The sequence below is a fragment of the Notamacropus eugenii genome, chromosome 3, assembly GCF_028372415.1.
Source record: "Notamacropus eugenii isolate mMacEug1 chromosome 3, mMacEug1.pri_v2, whole genome shotgun sequence".
Taxonomy (NCBI): Eukaryota; Metazoa; Chordata; class Mammalia; order Diprotodontia; family Macropodidae; genus Notamacropus; species Notamacropus eugenii.
In genome coordinates this window covers 217,551,404-217,577,748 of record NC_092874.1, presented here as the reverse complement: position 1 = coordinate 217,577,748, position 26,345 = coordinate 217,551,404, and the positions used below count along the sequence as shown (strand labels likewise).

General features: G+C 38.7%; 1 protein-coding gene and 1 pseudogene across 15 annotated transcripts in view; both read left to right on the top strand.

Moving 5' to 3' along the window:
- Positions 1-26,345, top strand: part of CCDC91 (coiled-coil domain containing 91) — a 580,237-nt gene that overhangs the window by 317,180 nt on the left and 236,712 nt on the right. The gene's annotated exons all lie outside the window — the stretch shown is intronic.
- Positions 1,929-4,767, top strand: LOC140533958 (probable RNA-binding protein 19 pseudogene; annotated as a pseudogene).

Sequence of the window (26,345 nt, the reverse complement as noted above, 5' to 3'; positions counted from 1 at the left end):
TAGAATAATGGAATTATAGGTCTTTGAGTTTAGAAGAAACCTTAGAAATCATCCTTCCTAACCCATTCCTAATAAGTTAATCCAATTCAACTAGATAATATCAAACAAGGATTAGTTGAAATACTAAGAATATTTAACCTAAGAAGAAAAATCTAAGAGAGGAAATACTATTCCTCTCTTCTGATATTTGCAGTAAGGCAATATGGAAAAGAGATTTGATATTTTGCATAGTCAGTAAGGTTATAACTAGAACCAATGGGTATATTAATTATTATTTGTGGTAGTGGTAGTAGTAGTAGTAGTAGCAGTAGTAGTAATGGTAGTAGAAGTATTCACTAACGGGAAGAACATGTGTATGACCAAGGCAATATTCACGCATTGGTGGTGACAGCGTAGTTCTCAATCACCAAGTATAAAAGACTCTCCATATAGAAGGCAGAAGAAAAGAATATTTATTTAAACACCAGAAAGCCAAATCCCAGAGCTAGAAAGCAAAATCCATCATGGTGATCAAGAAGTTAAGAAACATGATCTCAGCAGGGAGCAAAGCCATTCTCAAACCTCCCCTCCCTCAGCCAGGGCCTTCTCTCTATCAACTGTCATGCTGTGTCAGTTGGCTTGTGTCAGTTGGCCTTTGTTCTTTCCCCTTTGACCTGACCCCACTTATTTCCTCCTGGTTCTGCTCCATACTTCCTGTTCTGCCTCTTCAGCAAGCTCCTCCTACCACATGGGACTTAGGCTTCCAGGTGATTTAAGCAGATCATATGGGCCTATTAATTAATGAGAAAGATCTTTCCATTTAAATTACTATAACAACATACTAACATTCAAAATTGTTTGCAAATTGCTTGCCTTAGGAATTAGTGAATTATCTTTCATTGGAGGTTGTCATGGAAGCTGGATAACCTCTGGCTAGGAATGTTGTAGAGAAAGTTCTGATTATTGCAGGCTTCTGTTTACTGGAATTTGAATTGAATTGTATAGAGAAGTTAATCTTTAATTTGAAATAGAATTCCATGAATTCTTTTTAATTTTGTCTACCAATTAGACTTTGAGCTTCTTGAGATGAAAGACTGACTTTTGTATTCCTGTTGCTTAGCATAGTGTACCTAGTAAATACTTAAATGAATGATTGCTAAAACCTTCCTGTTTTAATCAGCATTCTGAGGAAAATAATAATCGGGCAAAAATTAGTAAAAACAGTGATGTACTATAACTAGGTCCCACTGATTGTTAAATTTTCAGTGTGAACATTATATCTAGGAAATTAGCAAATGCTACAAAATTTCTTGTTTTGTTGATTGCCTAGACTTAAAAAGTAGAGAACATGTTAATAATGTAGATTTAACTTAACAGTGTATTATGTGCACATATTTTTTCCTCTGGAGAGCCAGTTAAAAATTTCCAGCAAACTTGAGTAGTATTAATAATAGTACTTAAGTAATAGTAATAAAAGTATTAATAATTAACATTCATTTAGCATTTAGTATGTGCCACGAACTATACTGAGTGCTTTACAAATATTACAGTATTACTCTATTGAACCTCACAATAAGCCTGCAAGGTTGATGCTATTATTACCCCCATTTTACAGGTCAAGAAAATGAAGGAAAAGGAGGTTTTATGATTTGTCCAGTGTCACAGAGCTTCTAAGGATCTGCAGTTATATTTGAACTCAGGTTCTACCTGACTCCAACTTCAGCATTCTATCTATGGTACTTACCATATAATAACCAAGATAAATTCCAAATGGATACATGACTTAGGTAACAAAGGTGAAATCATAGACAAACTAAAATAACAAGGAAGAAATTATCTTTAGAAAGTTCATGACCAACTAAGTGATAGAGATAATCACAGAAGATAAAATAGATAATTTTGATTATATAAAATATTAAACTACTAGGAAAACTGGAAAATAACTGCTGGGGAAAACTGGAAAATAGTATGGCAAAAATTGGGCATAGACCAATATTTTACATCATATACAAAAACAAAGTCAAAATGGGTACAAGATTTAAATATAATGGCTACTACTGTAAGCAAATTGGGAGAGCAAGGAATAGTTTACCTGTCAGATTTATGGAGAATGGAAGAATTTATAACCAAGTCACTTGGAGACCCATCTAAGCCCTGAGCTGGGAGCAACACTCCCAGGAAGCCACTCAGCCAGAGAAACCTGAAAAAAATCTCGTGACCTCAGAAACTCAGAAGGACAAAAAGAAGAAGAAAAAGGCAATGGGAGAATTGGAAAAGCTGAAGAATGCTGAGTTTCAGGAATTCCTAATGGTTCATCAGAAGCAAACACAAGTGGCCACTGGGACAAATGATACTGTGTGAGTGGAACCAAAGAAATGAAGGCCAAGAGGGATGATAACTACCTGAACTTTGATTCTGACTTGGGGAAGGAGAGTGAAAAAGAAATAGATGATGAAGACTATGAAAAGGAATGCCCTGCAGTGAAGGCAGCAGAACAGAAGGAGCTTTCTGACATACACTACCTGAAATCTAAGGTGGTGAGAGTAGACTCCTCTTGGAGGAGGAGGAGGAGAGTGAAAATTAGTCCTGTGAAGAGGCAGGCAGCAACGAAGAGGAGTGGCTGATACCGGGCACCAGAAGCTCTGAGAGTGACAGAGAGAAAGGGGCTGGCCTGGGAGAAGGGGCAGCTGGGGGCAAGAGGCCCCTGGCAGCCAGGGGGAAGGTAACAAAACCAACCACCCAGTCTAAGCCTACCAAGTGCTTATGTGGTAAAACTGCATGGAGCACCATTTAATGTCACTGAGCAAAATGTTAGAGAATTCCTGGTGCCCCTGAAGCCCATGGCCTTCCACATTATAAGAAATACTCACGGGAGCAGAATAGATTATGTCTTTCTTGATTTTAGCAGCAAAGGGGATGTGGAGAAAGCCTTGAAACACAACAAAAATAAATGGGCAGCAGCTACATTGAAGTGTTCAGGGAGAAGGGGACCCATGTGATCCCAAAGCACCAGAAGGAGAACAAGAAGGAGTGTCAGGGCCAAGAACTCAAGGAGGGCAAGGAGGAGAACTGGCTTACTCCAGGAGGCTCTTTGTGAGGAATCTGCCATATACCAGCATTGAGGAGGGTCACAGGAAGATATTTGCCAAATATGGATCCCTGTCCAAAGTCCATTATCCCATAGATTCTCTGATCAAGAAACTGCAAGGGTTTGCATTCATCACATAAATGTTTCTTGAGCACGCAGTGAAAGCCTATGCAGGAGGGGGACAGGGTTGGATGCTCCACGTGTTGTTGATACTCCACCATTGAGAAGGAAACCAGTGAAAGCTCAGATGCCAACTTTTCTTTCTAGAAGAAGAAAAAGGTATTGAAGGACAAAGCCAGCAGCTCTGGCTTGCACAACTGGAATACATTGTTTATGGAGACAAATGCCATGTCTGAAGCTGTAGCACAGAAGTACAGTGCCATGAAAAGCCAAGTGTTTGACCATGAGATCAAAGGCAATGTGGCTGTGCAAGTGGCCATGGGAGAGACTGAGCTGGTCCAGGAGGTGCAGCGGTTCCTATTTGAGAATTATGTGAACTTGGATTCCTTCAGCCAGACCACCAGAGAGAGGAACAAGTCTGTGATTTTAGTGAATAACCTACCTGTGAGGTCACGGGCCTCTCAGCTGCAGGAGATTTTCAACCACTATGGCAACCTGGGCTGCATGCTGCTTGTCTGAGGCGGGCAACACAGCCATTGTGGAATACTTGGAGCTTCTGGAAGCCCAGAGAGGCTTCACCAGTGTGGCCTATTCCAAGTTCCATGATGTTCCCTTGTATTTGGAATGGGCACCAATGGGTATCTTCTCTAGCCATCCCCTCAGAAGAAAGAACAGGGAGATAAACCTGGAGGGGAAAAGGCTGCTCAGACTGAGGCTGAACCTGAGGGTGAAGCTACAGAAAACACAGCAGCCCCAGAAGGAAAACCACATGCCCCTGTCAAGGAAGAAGATGAAGAAGAGGAAAGTCTTCCTGGGTGTACTTTGTTCATCAAAAACTTCAATTTCTCCACAACAGAGGAGACACTGAAAGAAGTTTTCTCCGAAGTTGGAACGTTAAAGAGCTGTACTATTTCCAAAAAAAGAACAAAGCAGGTGTTTTGGATTTGTATTTGTGAAGAACAAGAAGCCAAAGCAAGCCCAGAAAGCCCTCAGACAGGTTCAGGGCTACATGGTGGACTATCCCAAGCTAGAAGTGAAGATTTCGGAGAAGGACATCAAGCCAGCTATGACATCATAGCTGGGCAGAAACAGATGACTGGAAAACAGAAGACATCTAAGATCTTAATCCACAACATTCCATTGCAGGCCAACATGCAGGAAACCTGAGAGCTGTTGAGCACCTTCGGGAAGCTGATGACAGTCCATTTGCCAAAGAATATGACAGGACAGACCCCTACTGAGGGTTTGGCATTGTGGATTTATTAACCAAACAGGATGCCAAGAGAGCTTTCAATGCCCTGTGCCATAGTACCTATTTGTATGGCTGAAGACTGGTCCTAGAGTGGGCAGACACAGAAGAGATGGTCCAAGCCTTGAGACAAAAGATAGCTCAGCATTTTCATGATTCCCTAAAAGTGGTCGGTGGTGGGGAAGAGATCTTGAAGCAAGTGAAGGAAGGTGAGAAGGAAAACAGTGAGTAGTAGACAGTTCAGATGCACTCTGGCAGAGAGAGGTACAAAACTGGGCCTCCTCAGCAAGGCTCAGGAAAGAGCTGGCTTCTAGCCCTGGCTTGTTTGAAATGGAGAGGAGGACACACTCACCTGGTACCATCCAAATTTAGCCTTTTCTGGCCTCCAAATAAGTGTCCAACAGTGCAGACACAGATGTGGAACACCAAGTTTTCTCAATCCAAGAAACACATCTTCCCCACCACAACCCCCTGTATTGCCAAGGCAATATTCACAGCACTGATGGTGACTATGAATATGCCAGCATAGTTCTCAATCTCCAAATATAAAAGACTCTTCATGTAGAAGGCAGAAGAAAAACATTTATTTAAGCACCAGAAAGCCAAATCCCAGAACCAGAAAGCAAAATCCATCATGGTAACTAAGAAGTTAATAAACATGATCACAGCAGAGGGCAAAACCATTTTCAAACCTCCTCCCTCAGTCAGGACCTTCTCACCATCAACTGTCACAGTGTGTCAATTGATCTGTGGCAGTTGACCTGTGTCAGCTGGTCTGTGTTCTTTCCCCTCTGACCTTACCCCACTCACTCACTTCCTCCCAGTTCTGCTCCACCCTTCCTGTTCCACCTCTTCAGCAAGTTTCTCCCACCACATGTGACCCAGGCATCCAGGTGATTTAAGCAGATCATATGGGCCTATTAATTAATAAGAAAGATCTTTTCATTTAAATTACTATTACATTTATTCCAGGCATAAAAAGTCTGTTAGCAAGAAGAGCAAGATGAGATTTTGAAATTCGCATTTGGGGGTATAACCCTTTAAACCATGTCATTAGCCCTATCTGCTGAACAGTAAGACTCAAACCCTGAAGAATTCTCTCTCATATTAAAAAATAAACAAGGGGCAAAGCCAAGATGGCGGAATGGAAAGACAGCAGATACGCTAGCTCTGAACCCACAGCCCATAAAATATCTGTAAAAAAGATTCTGGAGCAACAAATTCTGGAGCAGCAGAAGCCACAGAACAACGGAGCGTAAGAGATTTCTGTTCCAGACAGACCTGACGCGAAAGGTCCGTCGCGCCCTGGACCAGAAGCCCAGCCCAGCCTTGACATGGCTGTGCAGCACCGAGAGGAGCAGATCCGGGTGGGCTTCAGGGACAGAATCTCCAGCGGCCACGCAGGTCCCTCCACCCACAGGTGACGAGGGTTGGTGAGAGAGTCTCTTTGGTGGGTCAAGAGGGGCCCCCTCGGGAGGCAGTGGCTGGGGCGGGAACAGATCCGGGCTCCCCAAGCAGGCAGGAGCTAGGATCCATTGTTGAAGGTCTCTGCATAAACCCCCTGAGGGAACTGAGCCCTGTGAGGCGGCCCTGCCCCTACCTGAGCACCTGAACTTGATCTCACACTGAATAGCAGCCCTGCCCCCGCATAAAGCCCTGAGGCTGGGAAGCTGCATGTGAATCTCAGATCCCAAGCACTGGCTGGGAGGATCCGGAGGTGAAGTGGGTGTAGAAAGAATATTCAGAAGTCTAGTCACTGGTGGGGAAAATGCCCAGAAAAGGGAAAAGAAATAAGACTATAGAAGGTTACTTTCTTGATGAACAGGCATTTCCTCCCTTCCTTTCTGATGAGGAAAAACAATGCTTACCATCAGGGAAAGACACAGAAGTCAAGACTTCTGTATCCCAGCCAACTCAATGGGCTCAGGCCATGGAAGAGCTCAAAAAGGATTTTGAAAATCAAGTTAGAGAGGTGGAGAAAAAACTGCGAAGACAAATGAGAGACATGCAGGTAAAGCATGAACAGCAGGTCAGTACCCTGCTAAAGGAGACCCCAAAAAATGCTGAAGAAAATAACACCTTGAAAAATAGGCTAACTCAATTGGCAAAACAGGTAAAAAGCCAATGAGGAGAAGAATGCTTTCAAAAGCAGAGTTAACCAAATGGAAAAGGAGATTCAAAAGCTCACTGAAGAAAATAGTTCTTTCAAAATTAGGATGGAACAGATGGAGGCTAATGACTTTATGAGAAACCAAGAAATCACAAAACAAAACCAAAAGAATGAAAAAATGGAAGATAATGTGAAATATCTCATTGGAAAAACAACTGACCTGGAGAATAGATCTAGGAGAGACAATTTAAAAATTATGGGCCTACCTGAAAGCCAGGATCAAAAAAAGAGCCTAGACATCATCTTTCATGAAATTATCAAGGAAAACTGCCCTGAGATTCTAGAACCAGAGGGCAAAATAAGTATTCAAGGAATCCACAGAACACCGCCTGAAAGAGATCCAAAAAGAGAAACTCCTAGGAACATTGTGGCCAAATTCCAGAGTTCCCAGGTCAAGGAGAAAGTATTGCAAGCAGCTAGAAAGAAACAATTCAAGTATTGTGGAAATACAATCAGGATAACACAAGATCTAGCAGCTTCTACATTAAGGGATCGAAGGGCATGGAATAGGGTATTCCAGAAGTCAAAGGAACTAGGACTAAAACCAAGAATCACCTACCCAGCAAAATTGAGTATAATACTTCAGGGGAAAAATTGGTCTTTCAATGAAATTGAGGACTTTCAAGCATTCTTGATGAAAAGACCAGAGCTGAGAAGAAAATTTGACTTTCAAACACAGGAATGAAGAGAAGCATGAAAAGGTAAACAGCAAAGAGAAGTCTTAAGGGACTTGCTGAAGTTGAACTGGTTAAATTCCTACATGGAAAGACAATATTTGTAACTCTTGAAACTATTCGGTATCTGGGTACTAGGTGGGATTACACACACACACACATGCACACGCACATGCACACACACATAGAGACAGAGTGCACAGAGTGAATTGAAGAGGATGGGCTCATATCTTAAAAAAATGAAATCAAGCAGTGAGAGAGAAATATATTGGGAGGAGAAAGGGAGAAATGGAATGGGGCAAACTATCTCTCATAAAAGAGGCAAGCAAAAGACTTTTTAGTGGAGGGAAAAAGAGGGGAGGTGAGAGAAAAACATGAAGTTTCCTCTCATCACATTCCACTAAAGGAAGGAATAAAATGCACACTCATTTTGGTATGAAAACCTATCTTACAATACAGGAAAGTGGGGATTAAGGGGATAAGCAGAGTGGCGGGGATGATGGAAGGGAGGGCATGGGGAGGAGGGAGCACTTTGAGGTCAACACTCATGAGGAGGGATAGGATCAAAAGACAGAATAGAAGTAATGGGGGACAGGATAGGGGGAGGGAAATATAGTTAGTCTTATACAACACGACTATTATGGAAGTCATTTGCAAAACTACACAGATTTGGCCTATATTGAATTGCTTGCCTTCCAAAGGGAAGGGGTGGGGAGGGGGGGAGGAAGAGAAGTTGGAACTCAAAGTTTTAGGAACAACTGTCGAGTACTGTTCTTGCTGCTAGGAAATAAAAAATACAGGTAAAGGGGTATTGAAAGTTATTTGGCGTTATAGGACAAAAGAAAAGATGGAGACAAGGGCAGAGAGGGATGATAGAAGAGAGAGCAGATTGGTGATAAGGGTAATTAGAATGCTCGGTGTTTTGGGGTTGGAGGAGGGGACAAAAGGGGAGAAAAATTTGGAGCCCAAAATTTTGTGAAAATGAATGTTAAAAGTTAAATAAATAAATTAAAATAAAAAAAAAATAAACACATCAAGTATGCGGTGCTGGATTTGGAGTCAGGAAGACTTGGGCCCAAATCCCACGCCTAACACTAGCTTTGTGACCCTGGGCAAGTCACTGCAGATCAGTTTCTTCATCTGTAAGATGGGACTATAAACAATGCCTACCTCACAAGTTTCTTGTGAGGATCAAAGAGGAGAATATATATATAAAGATTTTTGTAAATCTTTTGAAGTTCTAACTAAATTTCTGTTTGACATTTAATAACAAAAATAGATAAGAAAAGAAACTCAAAATAGGCACTATTGTTGGAAGTATAAAATGATCCATCCATTCTTCAAAGCAATTAAAAAGTATGCCTAAAAAGGCACTAAACTAATACTCTTTTATCCAAGACCATGACTTCTGTACATTTATCCCCAGAGGTCAAAGAAAAGAAAAATACTGATGTTACAAAAATATTTATACCAGCTCTTTTCATAGCAACAAGAACCTGGAAACCTATGAGGTGTCCAACATTTGGAAAATGACTCAACAAAGTATCTTACATCAATGTAATTGAATATTATTGGGCAATGAGAGATTGAGAAATGGTCAGATAGATGAAGGAAAATCTCTATGAAGTGATGCAGAATGAAGTGAGCAGAACCAGGAGGATAATTTATGTGATGAAAATATTTAAAAACAACAATTTTAAAATACTTAAGAACTCTGATCAATGCAATGACAAACCATGACTCCAGAGAGCCAAAGATAAATCTTGTTGCCCACCTCCTGCCAAAGAGAAAATGGACTTAAAATGCAGAACGCAAACTACGTGTTTAGACATGGTCAATTTGCTTCACTTAACTATGTCAAATCAACTCAAACCAACAGTAATTTATTGTGCTGGGCACTCTGCAAAACATTAGGGATACAAAGAAAGGCAAAAATAGTCCCTTCTCTCAAAGAATTCTTAGTCTAATTAGGGAGACCACATCCAAATAGTTATGTACAAGTAAGATAGTATTCATTTTTTAATCATGTCCAACTTTTTGTGACCCCATTTGGGATTTTCTTGGCATACATACTAGAATGGCTTACTGTTTCCTTCTCCAGCTCATTTTACAGATGAAGAAACTGATATAAACAGGGTTAAGTGACTTGTTCAGGATTACACCCTTAGTAAGTGTCTGAGATCACATTTGAATGCAGGAAGAGCAGTGTATCCACTGTGCTACCTAATCTCAGAAGGAAGGCTGCTAGCCTTAAATAGGATCAGAGAAGGCTTCTTGAAGAAAGCCGAGTTCTATCATGGACCTGAAGAAACCCAGAAAAGCTAGGAAGTGGAGTTGAGGAGGAAGAGAATTCTAGGCATGGGGGATAACCAGTAAAAATGCAGTTAGGATATATATTGTCATGTGGGAAGAACAGCAAGCAAGCCAGTGTCACTAGATCTCAGAATATGTGGGGTTTAAGGGGCAGGAGTATAAGAAGATTTGAAAAGTGGGACTGGGCCAGGCTATAAAGGGTTCTGGTCATCATAAAAGTTTATATTTGATACTGACAATTATAGGAAACCACCAGAATTTATTAAATTAGGGGAGAAGAAAGCCAGCCCCATTCTTAACGAAGATCAGTTTGACAGCTGAGTGGAGAGAGACTTGAAACCAATTATAAAGCTATGGCAGTAGTCCAGGTATGAGGTGATAAGGTCCCATGTCAGGGTTATTTCAGTGTCAACAAAGAGATACTTAAACTCACTTTTATATATGCTGAGCATAAGATGTGTAGTTTTGAGATGTCCAATACACAGTATATTTGTTACAAGTATTTTATTTTTATTTTGTGTCACCTGGAGCAGGGAATACAAGGAAAGGAAAGGAAATGATTGTTAACTTGAAAAATTATAACATCACTTTTTAAAAGGAAAAAAATAACTAACTTTGGGAAAGATTAAGAATCTGCCAAAACCTTCTTTAACTACAAACAGATTCTTCTCAATTGGGAGCACTGCCCATGTGAATAATGCAAATGTTTTCTTCCTGAAGTCAGAAATTTAAACCTGAACCCATATCTCTAATAGGTTAAATGATATAAGAAATAAAAAAGATATCTTTCATTTATTCATTCATTCAACGAGCATTTGTTAAGAGCCTACTACATGCCAGCCACCAATTCTAGTCCGCATGATACAAAGACAAAAAAGAAACAGTCTCTGACCTCAAGGAACGGTAATTCTATTGGGGGAACTAATATGAACACAAATAGCTGAATAAAAATAATATATGTAATTTCACTGGGGAATAAACACTTGGAATTTTCATCCAATAAGATCCCCATTATTCTTTTGCTTAAACTTACATCTATTCAATTTAAGTCAACACAATTTATTCAGTGCTTACTCTATGCAAGTAACTATGCTAGGCTATGGAAACAGACAAATAAAATGTCCTTTCTCAGTAGCCTTATATTCAACTTCTGGGTTATATTTTTTTTTTTCAGACAGGAATATGTGTGCAAAATTATTGAGACAGGAGATAGAATGTTAGATTAGGGAGGACTTCTGGAATTCAGAATGGTGGAGTAAGTAGGAAATTGCCTTAATTCTACTATATTTACCTCCAAAACAATCATAGGATAGTGCTTCCAAACAAATCCTCAAAAAGCAGAACCAGCAAAAAGACAGGGTGAAACAACCTTTAGCCCAAGAAACTTGGAAGATGTGTAGGAAAAATCTGTCCCAAGTTAAAGGGGAATCCAGTCCAGGACAGGAAGCATCCCAGTAAGCCAGCAGCAAGACCTTACTTAGGAGGTCCAGAGCCTAAGTGTGGTGGAGAAGGCAAGTGCCACACTAGCCAGGAAATGGGAAGATGCCAGTGCTGGAACCCCCCAAGTGCCTCAGCATAACTAGGTGAACAAGCATATGCCAGCACCATAATCTACCACTTGCTTTAGTGTAGACCTGGGCAAATAGGCAGATGCCAGTGCCAGAACACAAAATGGGCAGACACCAGCCCTGAGACCCCAGCACAGCACCAGGCAAGCTGCCAGATCCATTATGGCCTTATGGCCTTTTGTAGTGCTGACTACCCTTAACCCCATATCCTCATAGTAGCTCTAGAAACCCTTGTGGGCCTCAAGACATCAGTGTAATATGAGGTAAACAACCAGGGCAATGGAATACTGTTGCACAGGCAGAGTTCAGAAAAACCTGGAAGACTTACATGAACTGATGCTGAGTGCAGGGAACAGAATGAGGAGAACATTGTACACAGTTACAGCAACATTGTGTGATGACTAACTTTGATAGACTTGGCTCTTCTCAGCAATGTCAGGTTCGAAGACAACTCCAAAAGGCTCATGATAGAAAATGCTATCCACATAGAGAGAAAGAATTAGAGTCTGAATGCAGATTGAAGCATAATGTTTGCTCTCTCTCTTTTTTGTTTTGTTTCTTCTTTCTCATGGTTCATTCCATTGGTTATAATTCTTCTTTACAACATGACTAATGTGAAAATATGTTCAACATGGATGTATATGTAGAACCTGTATAACATTGCATTCTGTCTTAGGGAGGGAGGGAGAGAAGAGAGGGAATGAAAATATAAAACTCAAAAGCTTGTGGAACTGAATGTTATAAACTAAAAATAAATAAATAATCTTTTAAAAAATGTTAAGGTTTTTGCACAAGCTAAATCAATGAAATTACAATAAAAAGGAAAGCAAGTAACGGGAGGAAAATATTTGTAAAAAGTTTTTTTTTTTCCTGATAAAGGTCTTCTTTCCAAGATATATAAGAAACTGTTCCAAATTCCTAAGAACTAAAATTATTTCCTAATAATTACACAGGCACAAGCAACTTAAGACAATGCCCTTTAACTCCAGGAGCAGAGCTCAAATTTCAAAGTAAGGAAAAAGACTGGAAAAGTAGAGAACGAAACATTAAGAAGAAAAGAATCTGACCATAAAAAGTTATTAGGGTGACAGGAAAGACAAACTCAGAAGAGGACAACAATGTCTAAACACCTGTGGGCAAAAGCCCAAAGAAAAGTGCTGAAAAAGTAATTAAAAAATCAAACAAGAGAGAAGAAAAATTGGGAAAAGAAAGGAGAGTAATGCCAGAGAATTATGAAAAAAGAGTCAACATCTTTGAAAAAGAAAAAAAACTTATAAAGTATAATTGACCAAAAGTAAAAAGGAGTATAAAAACTGGCTGAAGAAAATAATTCCTTAAAAAGTACAATTGTGTGAGTGTAAACTAATGACTCTAGGCTATATCAAGAATCAATCAAACAAAATCAAAAGAGTGAAAAACTGGAAGAATATAAAATATCTCACTGGAGAAACAACTAACCAGGAAAAATGGATCCAGGAGAGTTAATGTAAGAATGATTGGATTACCTGAATATCATCATCAAAAGGAAGATCTGAACATCATACTCCAAGAACTTATTGAAGAAAACTATTCTGATACCCTAGAACCAGAGGGCAAAATAGGCTTTGAAAGAATCCGCTGATCATCTCAAGAAAGAGATCCCACAAATAAGATTCTAAGAAACATTATAGCCAAATTTAAGAACTATCAGGTCAAGGAAAAAATATGAAAAGCAGACAGAAAGAAACTACTTAAATATTGTGGAGGCACAATACAATTACAGAGGACTTAGCAGCTGTGACATTAAAGGATCAGAAGTCATGTAAAGTGATATTCCACAAGTGGAAACAGCTAGGACTAAAACAAAAAAATCATCTACCTGGAAAAATTATACATAATACTTCAAGGGAAAAACAGACCTCCTATAGCTCTCCCCCAAACCCCATAAAATACCTGTAAAACATAACTCTAAACAGATTCTACAGCAGGAGAAACCATGAAACAACAGAGTGAAAGAGCTTTCCAGCCTAAGACAGCCTGGAAGGCTGACATGAAAGGTCTATCACACCAGGCTCAGAGTGGAATGTAACCCAAATTTGGCCCAGCTGCAAGGCAGAGACAGGAATGGGGTAAGCATCAGGGTGCGGAATCATGGGTTGCAGCTGCAGTTCCCAGGTTTCTCAACCTGGCCAAAGACAACTTCAAAGCTCAGTGGGAAAGCTCTTTTATCTGGGTGAGAAAGGAGCAGGGTCTGGCCCTAGCCCCGGGCCCAGGGTGTTGGCAGCACTGTGGCACAGCATCCATTTTTGGAGCTCTCAGCCTAAAGACCCTGGGGGAATGGAGCTCCTGATCTGGATCTCAGTCCTGAGTGGCGACCCTGGGATAAGGAGGAACACTGGTATGGTGGAGCTGGTAGAAGCTCTAGAAAGAGAATTCTGCTCACAGATCCTGGGCAGAAAAACTTGTGGTTGCTTCCAGACCTCTTCCCTGATTGTGCCACCTTGGAGGAACTGAGAACTTACAGGTCCCTAAAGTATACCTTCCACTTGACAAGGGATTCAAAAATGAAGTAACAGGCTGGGAAAATACTCCCAAAAGGGAAAAAAAATAAGACTATAGAAGGTTACATTCTTGGTGAACAGGTATTTTTTTCCATCCTTTCAGATGAGGAAGAGCAAAGCATAACATCAGAGGAAGACATAAAAGTCAAGGCTTCTGCATTCAAAACCTCCAAAAAATATATGACGTGGTCTCAGGCCATGTAAGAGCTCAAAAATGATTTTGAAAATCCAGTAAGAGAAGTGGAGGAAAAATTGGGAAGATAATGAAAGTGATGCAAGAAAATCATGAAAAGTGAGTCAATAGCATGCTAAAGGAGACCCCCAAAAATGCTAAGAAAATAATACTTTAAAAATAGACTAACCCAAATGACAAAAGAAGTCCAAAGAGCCAGTGAGGAGAAGAATGTTTTAAAAAGCAGAATTAGTCAAATGGAAAAGGAGGTTCAAAAGCTCACTGAAGAAAATAGTTATTTAAAAATTAGCATGGAGCAGATGGAAACTAATGACTTTATGAGAAACCAAGAAATTACAAAGCAAAACCAAAAGAATGAAAAAAAAAAAAAGAAGACAATGTGAAATATCTCATTGGAAAACAAATGACCTGGAAAATAGATCCAGGAGATTCAGTTTAAAAGTTATGGGACTGAAAGCCATGATCAAGAAAAGAGCCACGATGTCATCTTTCATGAAATTATCAAGAAAAACTGCCCTGACATTGTAGAATTAGAGGGTAAAATAAATATTCAAAGAATCCATCGATCACCTCCTGAAAGAGATCTGAAAAGAGAAACTCCTAGGAATATTGTAGCCAAATTCCAGAGTTCCCAGGTCAAGGAGAAAATATTGCAAGTGGGCAGAAAGAAACAATTTGACTATTGTGGAAATAAAATCAGGACAACACAAGATCTAGCAGCTTCTACTTTAAGGGATTGAAGGGCTTGGAATATAATATTCCTGAAGTCAAAGGAACTAGAATTAAAACCAAGAATCACCTACCCAGCAGAACTGAGTATGATACTTCAGGGGAAAAATGGTCATTCAATGAAATAGAGGACTTTCAAGCATTCTTGATGAAAAGACCAAAGCTGAATAGAAAATTTGTCTTTCAAACACAAGAATCAAGAGAAGCATGAAAAGGTAAACAGGAAAGAGAAATCCTAAGGGACTTACTAAGTTGAACTGTTTACATTTCTCCGTGGAAAGATAATATTTGCAACTCTTGAAACTTTTCTCAGTATTTGGGTAGTTGGAGGGATTATATATGTATATATAGATATAGGGCACAGGGTGAGTTGAATAGGAAGAAGGGATGGTATCTAAAAAAATGAAATAAAGGGGTGAGAGGGGAACATATTGGGAGGAGAAGGGGAGAAATGGAATGGGGCAAAATATCTCTCATAAAAGAGGCAAGAAAAACCTTTTTCAATGGAGGGGCAGCGGGGAGGTGAGAGTGAAAAAGTGAAGCTTACTCTCATCACATTTGTCTTAAGGAGGGAACATCATGCATGCTCAATTTGTTATGAAAATCTATCTTACACTACAGGCAAGTAGGGGAGAAGGGGATAAGAGGGGTGGGGAATGATAGAAGGGAGGTCATATGGGAGGAGGGAGTAATTAGAAGTAAACATTTTAGGGGAGAGACAAGGTCAAAAGACAATAGAATAAATGGGGGACAGGATAGGATGGAGGGAAATATAGTTAGTCTTTCACAACATGACTGATATGGACATCTTTTACAAAACTACACATATATAACCTATATTGAATTGCTTGCCTTCTCAGTGGGGATGAGTGAGAAGGGAAGAAGGGAAGGAAGTTGGAACTCAGAGTTTTAGGAATAAATGTTTAGAATTGATTTTACATGCAACTGGGAAATAAAAAATCTATTTTGCCCTGTAAGAAAAGAGAGAAGATAGGGATAAGGGAAGGGAGGGAACGTTTCATATAACAGCAGATTTTTGTGTTGTAATGATTGTATTTCCTGAATTTTTTTCCTCTTTTAAACAGTTCTTATGAGATCAATCTTTTATATGTTGTATATACATGCATACCTATGTGAGTGTTTATGTGTACGTGTGTGTGTGTGTGTGTGTGTGTGTGTGTATGCATACATGAATGAGAGGGAAATATATAGGGGAAATATAGATAATGTAAAAATAAAAGGTATCAAAATATATTTTAAATATATGTTTTAAAAGAAACAAATGAAGGGAATGTAAAATCTGACATGTTGTGTATGTCAGAAACACTCAAGGTCATTCTCAGATCCTGTCATATAATTCATAGTCTTAATTGTTTTTAATTCCAAAAGAATGTAAAAATTATTTAATCTATTTTTTCATCCATTGTGATTGTTTCCCATCTAAATATTACATGAAAGTAATAGAACAGATTTTTTTATTAATTCCTGAAAGAAATTTCAATAAGTTAAGACCAAATGGGGTCAACGATCTCATTAAATATTTTATTTTGAATATTATTAGTCTCTTCTTTAATTTCCAGGTATTCTCTTTTGCATTTTCAATTGGGTTTTTTTATTTGTTTGCCCAGTTCGTTGATCTGTACTTTCTCTCTTTTATTGATATAAACTTATATAGATTTACTTTTGCCCTAGATGCTACCTTGACTGGATTCCAAAAACTTTTATTGTTATCTCATTTTTATCTTTTAATAAAATTATTGATTGTTTTGGTGATTTATCTTTGACTTGTGTGTTCTTTAAGATTGAGTTATTTAATTTCCAGTTTTAAATTTAGTTATTTTTACATATAAGGTCCAATACTGAATATAATTTATTGCATTGTGGTCAGAAAATTTAAAAGAGGGATAAATAAAATGGTTTTTCTCTATCAAGGAGTGGAGGGAGAGGGGGGAGAAAATTTTTTTTTTGTTTAATGAAAAAATTAAATTTAAAAAATACTTAAGATTTGTCAGTCTCTTTCAAGATGGTGGGATCCCCAAGTCCACATTCAACTATAATTAAAAATTATGTTAGATAACTAGATCTTTTTTTTTTTGAGGACTTTCAACAAGTTCAGAGTCCACACTAATTTGATAAGTGGGTACTTACTTTGATTCATCTTCTAATTTCTGTCATAATTCAATACTCTTCTTGAAGTAGCTGTCCTAGTAATTTAGTCCCTTGTTAGCTTGTGGAAGTCTTTCCACAACTATTTCCCAACGTGGTTTTAGTTCTAGAGAGTGGTTGATGTTGATGTCCAGCTTTTACAAACCAAATGATTGGTTTGGTTTAAACTGGAACCTTGTTAAAGCAGTGGTCAGGTTGTACTTAAGAGTTATTTAATTAGTTACTCAATAGTGTTCATGTACAGTTTTTAGGTGACCACTGCCACTTTTTTTCATCACAGTTCAAAAACTTACAAACTGCTTGTCATTTATCTGAATTCCCAGTATTGCTTAAATATCCATTCCAACTCAGTTAATAAGTATCATCTTCTGCTATTCAATTTATTGGTTACAGAGTTCCATGCAAGGGGTTTCTTTTGATCACTAATATCAATACATTGTAAATGTTTTGTCAACTCAAGGAGTATATTACCATATTTTTTGTTTTTTTATTAGAAAAATAGTTTTGTTCCATCCCAGTCTCTTTCAACAGATATTTTCATACTGCAGGTTACTTACAGGGTGCTTGCTTATTTTTTTTATTTAATTAATTCATTTACATATAACTAATAGTCCCAAGCATGAGTACTTTTATAATTTTCATCAAATGTTACAATAACTATTCCCATATTTAATGGAATTAATGTGGTTAAAAACTTTACTCTTACATGATCACCCACATTTTGTTGACTTTTATAAAATGCAGGGAACATAAATAGAAGCAGACTGAGGACAAAAAGTGCAGGGGCACAGAGAAATAACAAGTGAAGGAAGAAACCATTAGCTCATTCTTCTAAAGATAGCAATACCTTAATAATGTAGACATTCACTGTTTTAATTATGAATTTATTTTTATCTTTGTTTATTTTTATTTTATTTTTTATTATCTTTTAATTATTGATTTATATTCTTAACATCTCCACATGTGATTTATTGAAATGGAATAATTGATGAGATTATGCAATATTCAAGGGATTTCATTCTCCCTGTCACTGTTAACAAATTTCCAATATGGTCCTTAGGTTTAAAGTCAAATAATAGAGAAGTGGAATTAATAGTGTGATCAGCTAGAAGTATCATGTCAAATATTTATTAAACTCCACTTTTTCCAGAGGTGGAGAAATTTCCTCACAATTAAAATGAAAATAATATTTTCACTATCTACCCAAAGCTGTAGTGAGGAAAACTATTTTGTAACCTGTAAGGCACTATTTAAATATGAAGTAATAGTAGGAAGAATAGCAATTGTAGCAGTAGTTTTGCAATAGTGTGATGTACTTTGATACAATTTCTGAATGAAACCTTATTTTTTTAAAATTGTCACATTTTCTATATACTGTGTAATTAAGGGTATTTGATACCTTCCTTATGCTGTAAATACCAGAAATAGCAATGGGCCCTTATGGTTATTAATATCTTTTCTTCTATAATGTGACATGAAACTAGAAGAGAGCATTAAGTGAGTTCCTAGTATATTAAAGGAAGGCTGAGACCTAGCAATTACTCTCTTTAATATAGATAATTCCATAAAATTATATTCACACACTTAGCAGAATTTTTTAAGGGACTTAATTTCCCACTATTTGGCTATGTTTGCATGATGCAGATGACAAAAAAAAAAATTATCTCAGTTGAAAATTAGTAGATTTGATTTTTCACCCAAGAGAGACAAAATATTCAGCTGCTTGACCAGCTTTCACCTAACTTGTTGTTTTAATTCAATATAATAAACATTCATTAATCACCTACTATGTGCCAGGCAGTATGCTAAGCATCCTTCTTTTCTCTGTGTATTTTTAAATGCTTCATTATTTCTATTTTCTTCATTTTTTTTTCTTTTCTTCATCACTATTAATCCCTTTTTCCTTCACTCTATCCCCTATCCAAATTCATATATCCTCAAACAAAACTCCCCCTTGGAACTAATAAGTATGCTTAAGCAAAGCAAATTCCCGTATTATCCATATCCAGAAATGTTTGTCTCATTCTGTATATTTACACCAACACCTCTGTGAGGAGATAGGTAACACGATTAATATCTGCCCTCTGGAATCATCAGTCATTGTGTAACTCAGAGTTTGACAGTTTGTCATAAAACAGGATTCATTTTTACAATGTTATTAGAGTAAAAGTTGTTTTCTTGATTCTTCTTATATCAGTTTACTTCAGTTCTTTCAAGTCTTCAAAGTCTTCTCTAAAATTGTCTTTTTGTTCATTTTTAACAGCATAATAATGTTCCTTTGCATTCTTATACTAAAATTTGTTCAGCTATTCCTCAGTTGATGCTTGACCCCCTTAGTTTCCAGTTGTTTACTACTAAAAAAAATCTGATAGAAATAGATATGTATGAATACCTATATCTATATCTATATATATATATACATACACACATATGTATATTATATAAACAGATATTTCCCATTTTTTTTATCTCTTTGGGGTATTGACCTGTGCTGTTATTCCTTGATCAAAGGGTATGCTTTAGTAACTTTTAAAATCATCTTTTAAAAAATTATATTTGGATATTGCAAAAACCAAAGGACAAGTTTCCCCTTTTTAAATTACATGCTGAAGAATGAAAAAAAACCCTTTCGTTTCTTTTTGAAAATATTATTTTCCCCAATTACCTGGAAAAATTTAAAGTTTGGAGTTCCAAATTCTAGCCCTTATTCCTTCCTCTCACCCCTCTCTGAGACAGTAAACAATCTGGTGTAGGTTATACATATGCAGTCATTTAAACTTTTTTTTCCTATTAGTCATTTTGTGGAAGAAAACTCAGAAAGAAGAGAAGATGAAGAAGACCAAGAAAAAGAAGGAGGAGGGAGAGACAGAAAGTGGGGGGTGGGGGTGAGGGAAGAAAATAATAGTATGCTTCGATCTGTATTCAGATTCCTTCAGTTCTTTCTCTAGAGGCAGACAGTATTTTTCATCATCATTCCTTTGGGATGGTCTTGGATCATTGTATTGCCGAAAATAGCTATGTCATTCACAGTGATTCATCATACAAAATTGCTATTACTGTGTACAATGTTCTCTTGGTTCTGCTCACTTCGGCCTGTATCAGTTCGTAGAAGTCTCTCCAGGTTTTTCTGAAATAATCCTGCTCACCACTTTTTATGGCACAATGATATTCCATTATAGTCATGTTCAGCCATTCCCTAACTGAGGGGCATCTCCTCAATTTTCACTTCTTTGCCACTACAAAAAGAGCTCCTGTGAATATTTTTGTACGCATAGGTCCTTTCCATTTTGTTTTTATCGTTTTGTGATACAAACTTAATAGTGATATTGCTGGGTCAAAGGGTCTGCACAGTTTTACTGCCCTTTGGTCATAGGTTCAAATTGCTCTCCAGAATGATCAGTTCACAACTCCATCAACAATGCATTAGTGTCTCAGTTTTCCAAATCACCTCCAACATTGCTCATTTTCTTTTTCTCTCATATTAACCAATCTGTTAGGTGTGGGATTGTACCTTACAGACATTTTAATTTTGCATTTCTCTAATCAATAGTGATTTGGGGCATTTTTGTCATGATTATAGATAGCTTTGATTTCTTCATCTGAAAAGTGCCTATTCATGTTGTTTGAGCATTTATCAATCCGGAAATGAGTTATTATAAATTTGACTTAGTTCTCTGCATTTTTGAGAAATGAGACCTTTAGTAGAGAAAATTGCTACAATTTTTTTTCACATTTATGATTACTATGTATTTCTCTCCATCCTATTTCCCCCATTTATCCTTCTCTGTCTCTCTCTAACTCTCTCTCTCTCTGTCTTTCTCTTTTTCTCTTTCTGTGTCTCTCTATCTCTGTCTCATTCTCACTCACTCTCCCCCCATTCAACTTGCCTTTCCTCAAAAGTGTTTTCCTCCTGACTACCTCCTCCCCAAGTCAACACTCTTTTCTATCAGGAACCCTTCTTCTATCATCCCCTTTCCCTCTGAGTTTCTCATAGGGAAAGATAGATTTCTGTTTTTCAAGGTGTTATTTTCTTCAGCATATTTTTGGGTCTCCTTTAGCAGGGTGTGGACCTGCTTTTCATGCTTTTCTTTCATCTCTCTCATTTCTCTTCCCAGTTTTTCCTCCACCTCTCTAACTTGATTTTCAAAATCCTTTTTGAGGTCTTCCATGGCCTGAGTCCATTGGGTGGGCTGGGATACAGAAGCCTTGACTGCTGTGTCTTTCCCTGATGGTAAGCATTGTTCTTCCTCATCAGAAAGGAAGGGAGGAATTATCTGTTCACCAAGAAAGTAACCTTCTATAGTCTTATTTTTTTTTTTCCCTTTTCTGGGCATTTTCCCAGCCAGTGACTTGACTTCTGAATGTCCTCTTCACACCCACTTCGCCTCCAGATCCACCCAGCCAGCACTTGGGGTCTGAGATTCAGATGCTGCTTCCCAGCCTCAGGGCTTTATGCGGGGGCAGGGCTGCTATTCAGTGTGAGATCAAGTTCAGGTGCTCAGGTGGGGGCAGGGCCGCCTCATAGGGCTCAGTTCCCTCAGGGGGTTTATGCAGAGACCTTCAACAATGGATCCTAGCTCCTGCCTGCTTGGGGAGCCCTGGTCTGCTCCCGCCTCCACTGCTGCCTCCCGAGGGGTCCTGAGTTATGGGGGCACCCCACTCCCTTCTTGGCAAGCCGAGAAGACCCTCTCACCAACCTTTGGGGCCCGTGGGTGGAGGGACCTGCGTGGCCGCTGGAGATTTTGTCCCTGAAGCCTGCTGGGATCCACTCCTCTCAGTGCCGTACGGCCAAGGCAGGGCTGGGCTCTGCTCCTGTCTGGTGTGGGACGGACCTTTTGTGAAAGGTTTTCAGGGCTCTCTGGAACAGAAATCTCCTCCACTCCATTGTTCTGTGACTTCTGCTGCTCCAGAATTTGTTGGGAGTTCTTCTTTACAGATATTTTATGGGCTGTGGGTTCGGAGCTAGCATATGTGTGTCTTTCTACTCCGCCATTTTGGCTCCACCCCCCCAAAAGATAGATTTGTGTACCTAATTGAGGATGTGTTATCTCCTTTTTGAGCCAATTCCAATGAGAGCAAGTTCAACTGCTCCCTCCAACTTCCTCCATCTTCCACTCCTCTGTAAAAGGTTTTTTATTACCTTTTATGTAAAATAATTTATCTCATTCTATGTCTGTCTTTCCCATTCTCCTAACACATTCCTCTCTCACTTATCAATTTTACTTTTTTAGACATCATCCCAAAATAGACAACTCACAACTGTGCCCTCTATTTACATTCCTTCTGACTGCCCCAATAATGATAAAGTTCATAGAAGTTACAAGTATCATTTTCCTGTGTTGCAATGTAAACAATTTAACCTTATTGAATTTCTTATGATTTCTCTGTCCTGTTTACCTTTTTATGCTTCTCTCGAGTCTTGTATCTAAAAGTCATATTTCCTATTTACCTCTGGTATTTTCATCAGGTATTCTTAGAAGTCCTCCATTTCAATAAATATTTATTTCTCCTCCTGAAGAATTATATTATGTATATTTTACTGGTTAGTTGATTCTTGCTTGTAATCCTAGGCCCTTTGCCCTCTGGAGAATCATATTCAAAGGTGTTTGATCCACTAATGTAGAAGTTGCTAAATTTTGTGTGATCCTGACTATGGCTTCACAACCAGGTGTAGCGCCAATACCATATTTACAGTGCCTTTGGTAGCCATGAATATCTCAGTGCAATTCTGAATCATGAAATATAACAGATTCTCCACGTGGAAGACAGAACCAAAACATTTATTCAGATACCAGAAAACCAAATCCATCATAGAAACAAAAATCTATACACAATAACAACACAGAGGACAACACCATCCCCAAGTATTCCCCCTCCTAGGCTTCCCACAAACCAGTTCCACTAAACTAATCACAAGCAGGTCCTTCTTAAATAAAATCACAAACAAGCTTTTTCACTCATGCTAGCCAACAGCCTCCTTGCCTGCATGCTTCCTAGCTCTGACTGCTCTCTGACCAATTTTCTCTCAACTCTGCTCTAGCTCTGCCTCTTGCTGTTCCACTCTTCCTGCTCTACCATTTAGCAAGCTCCTCCCACCACATGTTCTATGTGCCTCAGACTTCCATGTGACCCAGGCAGGTCACACAGGCCTATTAATGAATGAGAAAGAACTTTACATTTAAATTACTATTACGTGTGGCCCCAAGATCTTTCATATTCATTATGTAGCTAAGGTTGGTGGGGCAACTGGTATCAATAGAACTTTAACAGGGATAACAGAAGAATAAGCATATAAAACAATGTCTTAGGCAACTGGAGTCAACAGAACTTTACAATATAACAGGGATCACACAAAATAAGCATATAAAACAATATCTTAGGGTAGAGCTTGAGCACAAATACCCCATCACTCCGCCCTTGAATGCATGGGGCCCAAAATCTTGAAGTAAGGGATGAAGGTCTCTTCTTCTATAACTACTTCCTGCTGAGATTGGACATAAAACTGCCCCTGCCCCAAAAGAACCCTTTTGAGGGATCAGTTCTTTAGCTGGCACACAGAGCTTGGTCTATGCCAGGTCCAGGGGTGCCACATTGTAGTCATGGACATAGGGTAACATCTGACTTAAGTAATCAGGCATCTACAGGTGAAGGTTATGAAGCCTGCAGAAAACAAATCTGATAAACAAGGTGAACAGACAAAAAGCCAAAAAGAAATAAGGAGACAATAACCTGAAGCAGTGTAGATACAGGATCAGCCATTACTCTGGAGTCCTTGAACTCATTATCATAGCCTCATTCACTGTTGCTTATTGTTTTCTAAGTTGCAGTTTTGGGATCATCATTTCTGGCTAGAAGATACTTTTTAATTAATTAATTTTAGTTTTCAACATTCACTTCCACAAGATTTTACGTTCCAAATTTTCTCCCCATTATTCCCCTCCACTCACCTGAAGATATCATTCATTCTTATTGCCACTTCCCCCAATCTACCCTCTCTTCTATCACACCTCTCCCTTCTCTCATGCCCTTCCTCTATTTTCTTGTAGGGCAAGATACATTCCTATACCCCATTGCCTATATGTCTTATTTTCCAGTTGCACGTAAAAATAATTTTTAACATTTATTTTTAAAACTTTGAATACCAATTTCACTCCCTCCCTCCCCACCCATCCCCACTGAGAAGACAAACAATTTGATTTAGGTTATACACATATAGTCATGCAAAACATTTCCATAACAGTCATGATGTGAAATATTATATTTCCCTCCATCCTATCCTGCCCCCCATTTATTCTATTCTCTTTTTTGACCCCATCCCTACACAGAAGTGTTTACTTCTAATTACCCTACCTCCTATTTGCCTCCCTTCTATCATCTCACCCAGCTACTGCTTATCCCCTCCCCCCTACTTTTGTGTAGTGTAAGATAGATTTTCATACCAAATTGAGTGTGCATTTTATTCTTCCTTACACCAAATCCAGTGACAGTAAGATTCACTCTTACCCTCTCACTTTTACCCCTTCTCAATTTAAAAAGTTTTTTCTTCCCTTTTTTATGTAAGAGATAATTTACCCCCATCTATTTCTCTCCCTTATTCTCTAACTACCAATAAATTCCTCTCTCACCTCTTAATTTTATTTTTTTAGATATCATCCCTTCATATGCAACTCACTTGTGCCTTGTCTAAATGTATAAATACCTCCAACTATCCTAATATTGAGAAAAGTCTCAAGAGTTACAAATATGATCTTTCCATGTAAGAATGTAAACAGCTCAACTTTAGTAAGTCCCTTATGATTTTTCTTTCCTGTTTACCTGTTCATGCTTCTCTTGATTCTTATGTTTGAAAGTCAGATTTTTTCTTCAGCTCTGGTCTTTTCATCAAGATTGCTTGAAAGTCCTCTATTTCACTGAAGGACCATTTTTCCTCTGAAGTATTATACTCAGTTTTGCTGAGTAGGTAATTCTTGGTTTCAGTCCTCGCTCCTTTGACCTCTGGAATATCATATTCCAAGCCCTTCGATCCCTCAATGTAGAAGCTGCTAGATCTTGTGTTATCCTGATTGTGTTTCACAATATTCAAAATGTTTCTTTCTGGCTGCTTGCAATATTTCCTTCGTAACCTGGGAGATCTTGAATTTGACTATAATATTCTTAGGAATTTTTCTTTTTGGATGTCTTTCAGAAGGTGATCAGTGGATTCTTTCAGTTGGGGTGGGGTAGTGTACATTCAACCACTCTATCCCCCACAATCTGTGGGCCTAGAACTCTAGAAAAAGACACTGCCTCTGCCCCTCCTGTGGCTGCCATGGGCTCCTCTACCCCCTTTGTCCCCGTTGGCCTCCAGTCAGACCACTCTACTCTTTCACATGGGTCCCAGAGATTTTTTTTCCACTGCCTTATAATTTGTCCTTGGCATTTTGGGGTTGTGACGTCTAGAAACTGCCACAGGTACCAGAGATTCAGTCTCCCTGAGACCTGCTAAGGTCTATTTCTGCCAGTGCAGCCCACACACTGTTCTGAACAGAACTGTGCTCTCTTTCCAGCATGGTGCGATAGATACTTCCTTTTGACCTTCCAGGCTGTCTTGGGCTGGATATTTGCTTCACAGCATCATTCTGTGGGTTCTTCAGCTCCAGAATTTGTTTAGAGTCATTTTTTACAGATATTTGGCTGGGCTTGGAAGGAGAGCTCTTGGAACTCTCTGCTTTTACTCCACTATCTTGGTGCTCCCCACCTCCCCATACTTTCTTTAGTCTGAGCTGGGGCATCCCTGCAAGTGTGAATCACTTGGATACAATGTTTCAGAAGAATATGTAAGGGCAGTTCCCACTTCCCTGCTCAGTCTAAAATCAAGCTTATGTCCTCAATACATTTTATATAGTTCATTAGTTGGAATGTCATATATTCTTTTAAAATTTACCCTTGCTCTCAATATAGAGCAGTAAACAATTTTTTTTCCTGTCATTGTATTCTGACTTCGAATTTGCTGTCTATTTACTCTTCTCTCTTGAGGAAATTTATCTTTTTCACTGATTCTCACCATCCAAGGTACCAGCAATTCTCCCAACCTTTGGGTGAACCAACTCAAAATCTCTGTGACCTTCTGCTGAGTAAAATCCTCAATTACTTCCCCCAAAACAGTGAGGGGCCCTTTCTCCTGCTTTATTCTTAGTACTGATTGATCCTCAGCCTCCTTATTTGTTTCATTCTCCTCCCACACATCCTCCTGACTTGTGTTTAGGCACAAATTAAGCCCTGCCTGTGCCCGGGCTGCATTCATTTTCCTATTGTTAACTTTTCACCTCCTGTGAGATAAGCCAACAATTGCTTTCTTTCCTACCACCTGACACCCTCCAGCTTGCTCTGCTAAAAGGAGAGTTTGAATGCTGCCACACAAAAAACCTCTTATGCAAACCAGTCAACAACTCCCTTTCCATCTGAGCTCTCTCTTCTAGTAGCTTGTCTCTGCTTTTACATATAATTCAATAGCTTGTTAGCAATGTTCACCCTTTCCTACACAACCCTGCCATCTTTCCCTGGTTCAATTCCCTTG